Here is an 11,291-nt window from a genome sequence, read left to right as displayed (position 1 = left end):
GGACTTGTTCTGACTTGAGCCAAGCTAGTTAAAGAGGAAGTGAAGGACGTGCTAATATGCTTGTTTAAAGATCTTCCAAACTCATGGAAGAGATTAATCAGCGGACAAAATTTCAGTCGGAGTAAGGATTTCAAATTTAGAAAATTAAACGAACAAGATGAGAGGGATAACATAAATTTTTTTTCGAAGGACATAAGCAAATTTCGGGACGAAATTTTGTTAAGATGGGTAGATTGTAACACCCCGAATTTTTCTACCTTTTTATTTGTTCTTGAAAGGATGTCGTTTGTGCACCCGGAAAATTTTCGTCTTTGTTATTTTTGTCAGAGAGAAGAATTTTATGATATGGACCAAAACAAATTTTCTTTTGGGCCAAATTGGAGACCCATTTGTTACGAGCCCAAAGTATTATTTTTATTCTTTATTATTGAACCCAATTGTGTGTCTGCAAGCCAAATGAGATCAATCTCGCAGCATCACGTTCTTCCTCCACAAATATCCGTTACCGAGAAAAGAGGAAATAATATCACAATATCAACCAAATCCCAACAGAAACGTTTCAGTCTTTATGTATACCAATTCCACGTTCATCACTTCCAATAACTCTTTTAATTTCACCAAATTCAAGCTCCCAACCGAGAGAACAGAGAAGTGAGAGTTTGAGAGGAAGTAGCGGAATCCATGTCCATAATAAAATCAGCCACTAAACCAATCCATATCCTACGGTTTAACTGGGATCAAATAGGAGAGACAATAGGAGAGAAATCGGAGAGGCAGCGGCGGAACTGACCACAAACCAATGTGGAGTTGCGACGGAGGAAGGGCGAGCAGCGACGGGGAGCAGGGGCTGACCGCGACGATGGGGCGGCTTCGGTCTTGCATCACGCTCAAGCAGCAGCGGTGATGCGACGTCGGCTCTGGGCTGGGTCGCGCACAGCCACGGTGGTAGGATAGCAGCAGCAGTGAGGGTGCTGATCTTGATGCAGCACCGGAGAAGTGGCACAACGAACCTCGGAGTCAAGAGAAGCAGTAAATCCTGCTTACGAACAGCGGCAGCGAGGCGCCGAGGAAGAGAGGCGACGGAGCTGATTTATACCGGGAGAAGGAGTGTGAGCCAGAGGGAAACAAGCGCACGGTGGCGCCGGCTCTGACCGGGATGGTTCACTTTGGTTGATGGTATTGGACAGCGGTAGACATTTGTTGAGAGAGAAGAAGAATGCAGCGGCGCTGTGACAGAGAAGAGAGAAAGATAGGGGCTGCTGGTGAATCCTGAGCTATCAGTGTACAGTGACAGCAGACAATGGGAAACAGCAGCAATCGGGAAAGAAATGAAAACAGACGGCGTCAGCGATGGCTGCTATGACAGGCGAGAATCAAGGACAATGGCAAATTTCTCATCATATTGTCGACTGATGAGTTTAGAGAGAGAAAAATGGAAGTCTGCTTTGGAGATGGCGTGAGCAAGACAGAGAATCGACGGTTTAGGGGTTTCAATTTGGAGCTAGAAGAGAGATAGCAGCAGTGGTGTGAAATAGAAATTGAGAATTGAGAGAGAATGGAGATGTGTTGATCGAGCATTCCTTTCCTCTAGGAATTCCTTTCCTCTAGGAATGAGACTAATTTAATGGATTGGTGGAGCATCTAAATCATTGTTAAAAGCACATGGAAATGGAGTGGGTGAGTTCTCTTTTAGATTTTTGAGCTCGTTTGATAAAAGTATTTAATTTGTTAGAGTCTCAAGCAGTATGGATTTGAAATGAAGGGAAAGGGAATTAGTCTTAGACATAATTTATATTTAAGTGTTGGAATATATATTGATGATCTAGCATAGCTTTCGGGGCAGCGAGCTTAGCTCTTGAAGTGAGTTGGGTATGTTGTTTGATCGCTAGACAGCTTAACGAAATTAATTAAATCTCCGTTTTAATTAAGATACAAGAATTTTACAAATTTATGCTAAGGATGAGCGATGATAAAATGAACCCCATATAGGACGCATGCATTGTTTTAAATATGTGTTATTTTTGCAAGTCTAATTTTAGCATACCATGTTCTTTTGAAAAGGGTGAATTTTGTGCACGTCTTTTGAGGTCGGAACATGAAGTTGATTTGAGGAGATAAGCAAACAAGGTGGGCTTTCTTTTTAAATAAGGACTATGTCCTAAGTATGTTTATTTTTAAATGGTGCAAAATATGTTGGTCATGCCATATTTTTGTGTTGATGTGGGACCTATCTAAAGTGGCTTTTGCCATGTATGGTTAATCGAATTCGGGTCTGACTAGGGAGTGAGTCCCTACTCAGGCTGGTGTACACCCAGTAGATCGTGTGCTATCTCTTTGAGTTGGCCGGTCTAGTGACTTGGAATGTGGCCACATTCCTTGTCATGTAGTTCAGATATGGTATGGTGGTGTTGATGATGTTGAGGTTGATGGTGATGATGATGTTGGTGAAATGTTTTAGTGACTCGGGCCCTTTCAAAGTTAAAACCCCGAGGTCACTCGTTAATGGCATGATACATAATTTTTATAAAAATATTTTCGGCATGAGTCCACTGAGTGCATCAAATACTCAGCTCTGCATTTGTTTTAAAAAATGTGCAGGTTGAGCGGTGACGAGCGCGGTGGGTGTTGAGTAAAAAGGTAAAGAAGATGTTTATCAAATGGTCGGAATATGTTGTGTCTTCATATATAGCATTATTCTACTCTCGAAATGCTTCTGCTAAATGTTGTTTCTTTTGAGTTCGTGTATTGTCGAGATAGTTTCATTTGGAGTTGTTGATTGTTGAAATGATACTCCGATTTTATTCGAGCTATTTCTATTATATCGAGCTTGGGCTGAGTTTTGTTGTTTTCCCCTTTCTTTCCCGCTTCATTAATCCTCCCCTAGTCGCGATCAACCGTGTTTTCTATCCATAGAAAATGCGGCCCAGAAAATAGTATCTGGCCTCACTTCTTAGCTTCATCTTCTGGGCCCAGGAAATTTCTAGGGAACCTAACATTTGTCCTGTGACTAAGTAATTAGCCAAGTCAGCGAACCATGGCTCTGCATTCAACGGATGCTTCCCTTTGTCTGATGTTCCTGGACCTGTTACCGCCAACACTGCTTCCCAGTTGATAGGTCTAGCAGATTTCCAGAGATAATAAAGATGTTCTTCGGGGAAGGCATCGGATATAGCTTCGTTTGTGTCCCCTTGGAATATTCGACTTAAATGATCTGCAACTCTGTTCTCTGTCCCCTTTTTATCCTTTACTTCCCAATCAAATTCTTATAGTAGTAGCACCCACCTAATCAACCTTGTTTTAGACTCTCTCTTGGCCAGGAGATACTTAATGGTTGCGTGATCAGTGTAAACTATCACCTTCGACCCTAGCAAGTATGGTCGAAACTTCTCGAATGAGTATACCACTTCCAACATCTCCTTTTCTATGGTATCATAGTTCTTCTGAGCCTGGTAGAGGGTCTTCGAGGCATAGAAAATGACATAGCTTTTCCCGTCAATCTTCTGGCCTAGGACCGCTCCTACCGCAAAATCACTTGCATCGCACATCACCTCAAAAGGGTACTTCCAATCTGGTGCTCTAATTATTGGGGCAGAGAAGAGTCTATCCTTTAACAATTGGAAAGCCTTCTTGCAGCTTTCATCAAAATCAAACTCCACATCTTGATGAATCTTCTATAAAACCCTGCATGACCCAGGAATCTTCTAACCTCCTTTTGATTCGTGGGGTAGGGTATCTTAGAGATCACATCCACCGTAGCCTTATCCACTTGAATCATTCTCTCAGAAACCACATGACCTAGGACTATTCCTTCTGGAACCATGAAATGACATTTCTCAAAATTTAGGACTAGATTCTTCTCCTGACACCTTCTCAATTCCAGATCTAAATTGGACAAGCACAAATCAAAGGAATTTCCATACACCGTGAAATCATCCATAAATATTTCAATACACACTTCCAACAAATCTGAGAATATGCTCATCATACAACGCTGGAATGTGCCTGGTGCATTGCATAAACCAAACGACATTCTTCTATACGCATAAGTACCGAACGGACATGTAAAGGTTGTCTTTTCTTGGTCTTCAGGATCCACATATATCTGGAAGTATCCACTGTATCCGTCTAGAAAGCAAAAATATTGCTTCCCAGTCAATCTTTCCAACTGATACGCTCGGATTTTGCACTGTTTGAAGACCATTATTTGGTTCGTTTTGTGGGAAATGTGCATAATTGAGCCGAAAAAGGAAGCCAAAACGCAAAGTCTGGAAATCTGGAGTCAGACGGCGACCGGCGACCGCCGCGGTTGTGTGCGGCGACTGCCGGCGCCCGGCGGGCAGATCACTGCAGCGGTCTGCCTCAGAAAAATGCACTTGAAAAAGAAGTCTCATCCGGCGGTCCGCCGCCGAGGGAACAGATTCTTTGGACTCCAACGCGGCGACCGCCGGCCATGGTGCGGCGGCCCGCTGGAGAAAGGCGGCGAATCCGAGAAGCCCTAGATTTGCGCCCAGATTTACCATATTTTTTCCTTCTACAACAAGGATTGGTTTTTCCCTATAAATAAGACCTCAAGCTTCATCAAAAAGAGAGAACTTCTACTTGCAAAATACTTTATAGAAATCAAAAAGGAGTATTTCAAGAATGACAAGGATTCAACCTACGGGTTTTATTTGCTTTAGTTTTATGTTCAAATTGTCTTCCCATCAATCTGTGTTTTTAGCTTATTCAATTATGTGTAACTAAACTCATAGGATTCTAGGGATGTGTTAGTAACGACTTTGGTTATACAAATTCCTTTTTCTATTTAATATCCGTTTTGTTTTTACTTTGTTTCTTCCCTAAGTATTCTTGATGCTGCATGATTGAGTGACACAATCTTTTATGATTTAATATAACTTGCTTCATAACTGTGACAGAGTTTTAGCGAGTTAGATTCACTTAGTAGACACTACAGTTAGTTTTCCTTAAACCGGCACTGTTAATTGAGAGTGATGACTTTTCAAGGGTCTTAGGCGCTTTTTGGAGTTACGTGTTAGGATTGACAACCCTAACTTTGTAATCAACGTTTGTATCGCATGAGCATAAGCTAGGTGACTCGTCCTTTCAAAGTAAAAATTGTGCTAGGGTATTGTAGTTGGAATTTTGTATAACCATAACTGTGAACACACATCCCTGGGATTCCCTTATCTCTATCGTCTTTCTCCTTGTTTTATTTGCTTTTAGATGGTCTATGCTTTTTATTGTTTTTAGTTTTCCAAAAGTTTTCAAAACCTACTTGTTTTTCCAGATAGTAATTGAGTCTTAGTATAGGATAGACACTTTGTGTTTGCCTTCCCCGTGTTCGATATTCGGTACTAACCTTTAGCTATACTATATATACCTTGTATACTTGCAGGTATTTTTATTGCTAATAAAAAGTGCATCAAGTTTTTGGCGCCGTTGCCGGGGAAGACAATTCACTTTGGAGTGATATCTTCAAACGGATAATTTTTGCTATGGATTTTAATTGCTTTCAGTTTTTAATTTTAGTTTTTAATTCATTTTTGTTTTTGGTTCTTGTTGGTTTTGTATGCGAACGCGCTCTAGAAAGTACAGCCTAGAACCGCTCGATTTGGAACTTGAAAGAATTTGTAGACAAATAAGAAGTGAAAAAGGATCAGGAACAATGGGTGGTCGAACAAACATCGAGAAATTGCAGGAAATGGTGAAGCTACTGATGGATGAGAGAGATGCGGAAAGGGCAGCCCGAGAGGCTTTGGAGAAGAAGAATCAGGAAATATAGCCCGTGATGAACATGTTCAATCATGGGAATATGATTACCTTTCCTGAAGGACCTCGTATTGACACTAACAATTCCGAGTTACGCATGCCCCTTATTCAAAGGGTCGAGCAAACTCCTTTTGCAGGTAGGGCTACAGAGGATGCCAATCGCCATCTCTCCAAATTTGTGGGGATCTCAAACACTCTCAAATTGAACGGTGTCGATGACGATTCCATAAGGGTAAGACTCTTCCCCTTTTCATTAACTGATTCTGCTAAAGAGTGGTTTGAATGTATGCCCAGAGAAAAGGTCTCCACATGGAAGGACATTGTAGCTGCCTTCCTCGACAAGTACTATCCACCGGGCACAATTTTGAAGCTCTAAAGCGAGATCTTCCAGTTCATCCAAGGCCATGACGAGCCCCTCTACGAGGCGTTTGCTCGTTTCAAAGCCCTTCTCCGAAAGTGCCCTAACCATGGTTTCACCGTGGACCATCACGTAGGAATTCTCTATAATGGGTTTAACGAGAAAATTTGTGCTATGCTTGATTCAGGTGCAAATGGAGGGTTCATAAGGAAATCAGGTGAGGAAGCCATGGTGGTAATAGAGGAATTCGCCACCAACAGCAGGGGGTGGTCGAAAGAAAGGCATAGCCTAAAAAGGATAGCTGCAATTGAAGAAGCCGAGGAAAGCTCTTTTGCGAAGGAATTGGCCGAGCTTCGAGTTAGGGTGGACCAATTGGATTCATCAAGGAAGGAGGACCCAATTCCACCGACCTCCATCATAGCGGTCTCTAAACCCGAAACTCCTGCCCCGATAGTGGAAGAAATCAACTACATGCAAGGAGGCTGTCCCAATAGAAATTACAACAATAATTATCGCCCTAACCAGGGGGGCAGTAATTTCAATAATTATAATGGAAACCGACCTCATCCTAATCTCTCTTATTCTAACAATAATTACTTGCAACCCCCCGCAGGATTTAATGTTAGCAAGGGAGGAGTAGTTGAAACAGCCAAGAAGGAGGAAAAGTATGACCAAGGGATCACAAGGATCTTGGAAGTAATCACGCAAGACAGGAAGGTTAATGACACCAAGATCGGAGTGGTCGAAGCTAGAATAAACAACCTCGAGCAGGAAATTAACACGATCTCAACTGCCATAGCCAACATCAACACTCAAATGGAGTAAATCCAAAAGAAGTTGGATGAGGACAGGGCAAAGGCAGCCGCACGAGTGGATAACAACAATAAGAAGTGGGTGGCAAAGCAGAAAACTGGGGACTGCCCGGTCGACGGCGGACCGCCGCAACCATTGCAGCGGGCCGCTGCTGTAGCGTCGAATGGAGTCTGCCAAGCCGCCGCCGGCCCGCCGTGATGTGATTGTGCTACCTTCTCAGCAAGGACTCGTGCGGCATAATGGGATTGTGCTACCTTTTCAACCAAAGAGGAAGTTTAAGCTCGAAGAGGAGTTCAAGCATTTTTTGAACATGTTTTGTAAAGTTCATACTAACATTCCTCTAGTTGAATCGTTGCAGGAAATACCTAAATATGCGAAGCTATTAAGGGAGGCAGTGATGAGGAAGAGAAAGCCGACAAAAGCCGACCTTAAGCTACCACATCATTGCAGCGAGATCATTCAAAAGGAGAAGGCAGTGAAGCAGAGAGATCCGGGCCGATTCATTATCCGATGCCGGATTGGAGAGGGAAAGGTTGACAAGGCCCTATACGATTTAGGATCTTCCATCAATCTCATGCCACTGAAGTACTACGAAAAGCTCAACATTGGGCCACTAAAAACTTCAGACGTAACACTTAGGTTGGTCGATAACTCGTCCATAAAAACTGTTGGTATGATTGAGGATGTCCTAGTGAAATTCGATGACTTCATTTTTCCCGCCGATTTTATTGTGCTTGACACGAAAGTAGACAAGAACGTCCGTCTAATCTTAGAGAGAGATTTTCTTACTACTTGCAAAGCTTTGATTGATGTAGGTCGTGGAGAGATAACAATTAGCGATAACCATAGCAAATCCACCTATAAGATCGAAAGAGAGATGCTCAAGTTTGAGGAAGCAAAGCGGACAAAGATGGAACAGCAGTGTAGGGCAGTCATGGTCACGGATTTGACCAAACCCTGAGACCCCTTTGAAGCAGAGGAGCATACTAGCTCCACCATCTACGTTGTAAAAGAGGTAAGACGTTCTCCCAAAAAGGATGATACTAATCCCTCCACCTCTATCCCGCAGATAAAGAAGCAAAAGAGGAAGAAGGCGACCAAGGAGGACCCCGAGATTTATGTTATCAAAACAAATAAGGGGAAATACAAGTGGTGGAAGAAGCTAGGGACCAAGTTGCTCCCTATGCCCATTTTCAACACTCGGGTCGTTGATCCGCCCAATTAGTGGGCCACTTCAAGTCGAGCTAACGACTAAAAACAAAAGCGCTTGTTGGGAGGCAACCCAATTTTTTTTCGTTGATTTAGTTATTTTCTTTGTTTTCATTTTTTTTTATTTAAAAAAAAAAAAAATTACGTGTGGCGGTCGCCGCACTTAACACGGCGGTCGCCACACGTGTTTTCACATGTGCAGGATAGGTTAGTCTTAGGGCAGGCCGGATGAACCGCTGAATGGGCCGCGGCGGCCCGCCAGGAGTCGCTGTTTTAAACGCCCGTGCGGCGGACCGCCGTGCGCAATCCAGAGACGGGAATGCCAGTTTAAAAGGTAAGTTTTCCATTCTTTTTCCCATTCCTTCTCAAATTCCTTCCTTGCATACAACCCCCACCTTTATAAATCACCAACTTCACACACCCACACCATCATTCTTTCAATTCTCTTCAAAGTTTAAAGTTCTTCCTCTCCAATTCTCAATCAACACAAGGTATGAATCTTAACTCAATTTCCGAGCATTGTTCTACTCTTTTCATGGATTTAGGCGTATGTTGGAAAAAAATTTCGGTGGAAGTTCTTATTTTATGATGGGGGATGATTGTGTATGCTTGTTTATGGATTTCCATGGTGATATTGTGTTTTGTTGATAGTTTTGAAGCTTTGTGAATAGTGATTCCTTCTTGTTTATACTTGTTGCTATGTTGCAATCATGTTCATAGCATTGTGAGGCTATTATTATTTCCATGAATTGCAATACTTGAGTAGTCATAGAGATTGTTGATATATATTGACTTATTGTTGATACGTCTCTGCATGGGGGATGAATTCACGTTGGGGGAAGGATTTGTGTTTCCTAGTTTGGATGTTTATGTTCTATATGTTTCCACGCTACCATCTAGGAAGTTTTGTACACCTAAGCTTGCACTCACATGTCTTACATGTTGCTCCGTTGGTATTGATTATAAGAGTGCAAGATTGGGGGAACCTTTGATTTTCCCATTATTGGTATACTTTCTAATTGTTGTACTTCTCGTTTGTAGGAATATGGGATCAAAGGGAAAGCCCGAGAACGCGAAGAACTATGGCGTTAGCCTTGCCTAGGATGAGCAAAAGGCTATGTGGAAGAAGTTGTCGGCGCGAGAGACGGCGCCTTCGCGGTACCCCCACGATTTCCCTCTTCAAATGTTGGGGATCGCGGAGGACTTTTGGGCATTATGTGATGTTGGTGATGGGAACGGCCTCCGGTACATGTTTGAGAGGAAGTGGCCATCGTTTAGGAAGTATACTCTTGAGTTCCTAAGCTCGTTGAAGGTCACAAAGGATCGCCGGAAAAACATCCCACTTAGCATCGATTTCCGCCTAGGCAACCTGATACGACCTCCCTTGGTGGACCTATGACGAGAGCCATGACGAGGCGGCTTCGGGATGGACTCGCAACTTTCATTCAAAAGTCCAAGCGGGAGGAGCCTAAGAGGACAGATGGGCCAAAGTTGAGGATCGTGCTGAAGAACGAGGGCCGGCCGGAGATTTCAGAAGAAACGCCCGGGTCGGGCGTTTTCACATGTGAAAATCGCCCGACCGGGCGAATTGCCTGAGGACGCGAGGAGGACGCCCGGCCGGGCGTTTCGCGTGCCCGGCTCAGTGTGGAAATTCGCCCGGGGACAGGGAAAACGCCCGGGCCGGGCATTTTGGCCTGTGAAAAACGCCCGACCGGGCGATTCTGCCGTTTTTAGATTTTGTGGGCCAACTTTCTGTTTGTGGACCCTTAGTATAAAAACCTCTTGATGTTATTCCATTTCCTTAGATTTTTGGCTGAATTAAAGTTTCTACCCTAGAGAGTTTCCTCTTTGAGGATTGTATCCAATTCCTTCTTTGAAGGTTGCTTGTTTCCATCTTTGATTGATTCAAGTAGAGGTATGCATCAATGGAGTGTATCCATTGAGTAGTGGAGCCAAGGGGTGATAGAGCTAATGAAAGTTGCCTAGGGTTGTCTCCATCTTTTTGGTTAAGGTCCTATGGTTGTAGTTCTCTTATCTCATCTTTATACACATGCTTTCCATTCCTAATCTTCCATCCATTCTTGTTTAGATTCAATTTTTGTTGGTTGGATCTTTATTATCTTGTGTCTAGTGTTGATAAATTGAAAATCAATCTCACAAAAATAGTTAGATCAAGCATCATTAAATGGGTAATCCTTGGGAAATGGATCACAAAATACATGGATCCATATCATTTGGTATCTAGAGCCTAGTACCCACTAGGTGTTTGATCTTTTGTTGCTTTGGGTTGGGTTATTTTTCCTTTTGGTCTTTTGTTTTTGCTCTGTTTTGTTGGGATGATCGGATTGATCAATTGTGCTTAGATTAAGCTGAAATTTGGTGTGTATGATCTATGTTACGTGACCTACGTACCCGCAAAATTTCATCAAAAAATTCCTTCGTTTGCCTAGTCAACCGTGGAGATTAACATCATTGCCCTGTTTTGGCATAGTTGGGGAAAACCATACAAAACATATCCAATCATCAAATCTGACTATATATGACCATTTTTCCCTTGATATAGACTTGTTTGAGAATCTATCCACCAAAATTCATCCAAATTGGGCACGGGGATCAATACCAAAAAAATTCATAAAGATCAGCCAGATTTCAGCATAAAGCTTCATCCCATGTCTTGTGTTCTTTAGTGTGTGTGTTTGCTCTAGGCCTAGTTTTCTTTGCTTTCATATGTTTAATCATTATTACTTTGGTATTTACTACTTAGTGTCCATATGTTCTTGAGGTGTATACCTTGATTGAGTTGTCTGGGCGCCAACGAGTGGGAATTGGATCGAGAGTGTGTGATACTAGCCTCACTATATTCTAAACCTACCGAGTGACATTGGTGAGTGACTTGAGGGGTGTTGGGATACTACATTGGGGTGAGTTAGCTTCTTAAATCTCTTTTCTTATTTTGCTAATATCTAAGGCTAGTTTCTAGTCTTTGTTTTTTTTGTGTTTGTAGGTAACTTGGATGCCTCCTATTACTCGATCTAACAAGATGGGGGACGTCCATGAGGAGGAAGTAAGGAAGGGGGCGGGCTCAAGTAGTTCCAAACCCGAAGGTGATCTTGTGAGCATGATGGCACAAATGATGAAGGAA

At 42.7% G+C, this 11,291-nt stretch overlaps 1 long non-coding RNA gene across 1 annotated transcript; it reads left to right on the top strand.

Moving 5' to 3' along the window:
* The first annotated feature begins 491 nt into the window (after positions 1–491).
* Positions 492–10,216, top strand: LOC148933598 (uncharacterized). The gene is made up of 5 exons (XR_016134348.1): positions 492–1,677; positions 2,062–2,127; positions 2,599–2,637; positions 5,396–7,579; positions 7,756–10,216. It is a non-coding gene; the product is annotated as an uncharacterized LOC148933598 (long non-coding RNA).
* The last annotated feature ends 1,075 nt before the right edge of the window (positions 10,217–11,291 follow it).

Source organism: Salvia hispanica, chromosome 1, assembly GCF_029641045.1.
Source record: "Salvia hispanica isolate PSC_SH4W2 chromosome 1, Shi_PSC_v1, whole genome shotgun sequence".
NCBI classification, from domain to species: domain Eukaryota; kingdom Viridiplantae; phylum Streptophyta; class Magnoliopsida; order Lamiales; family Lamiaceae; genus Salvia; species Salvia hispanica.
Note: the sequence above shows the minus strand (reverse complement) of the source record. Positions and strands in the feature narration are given on the sequence as shown.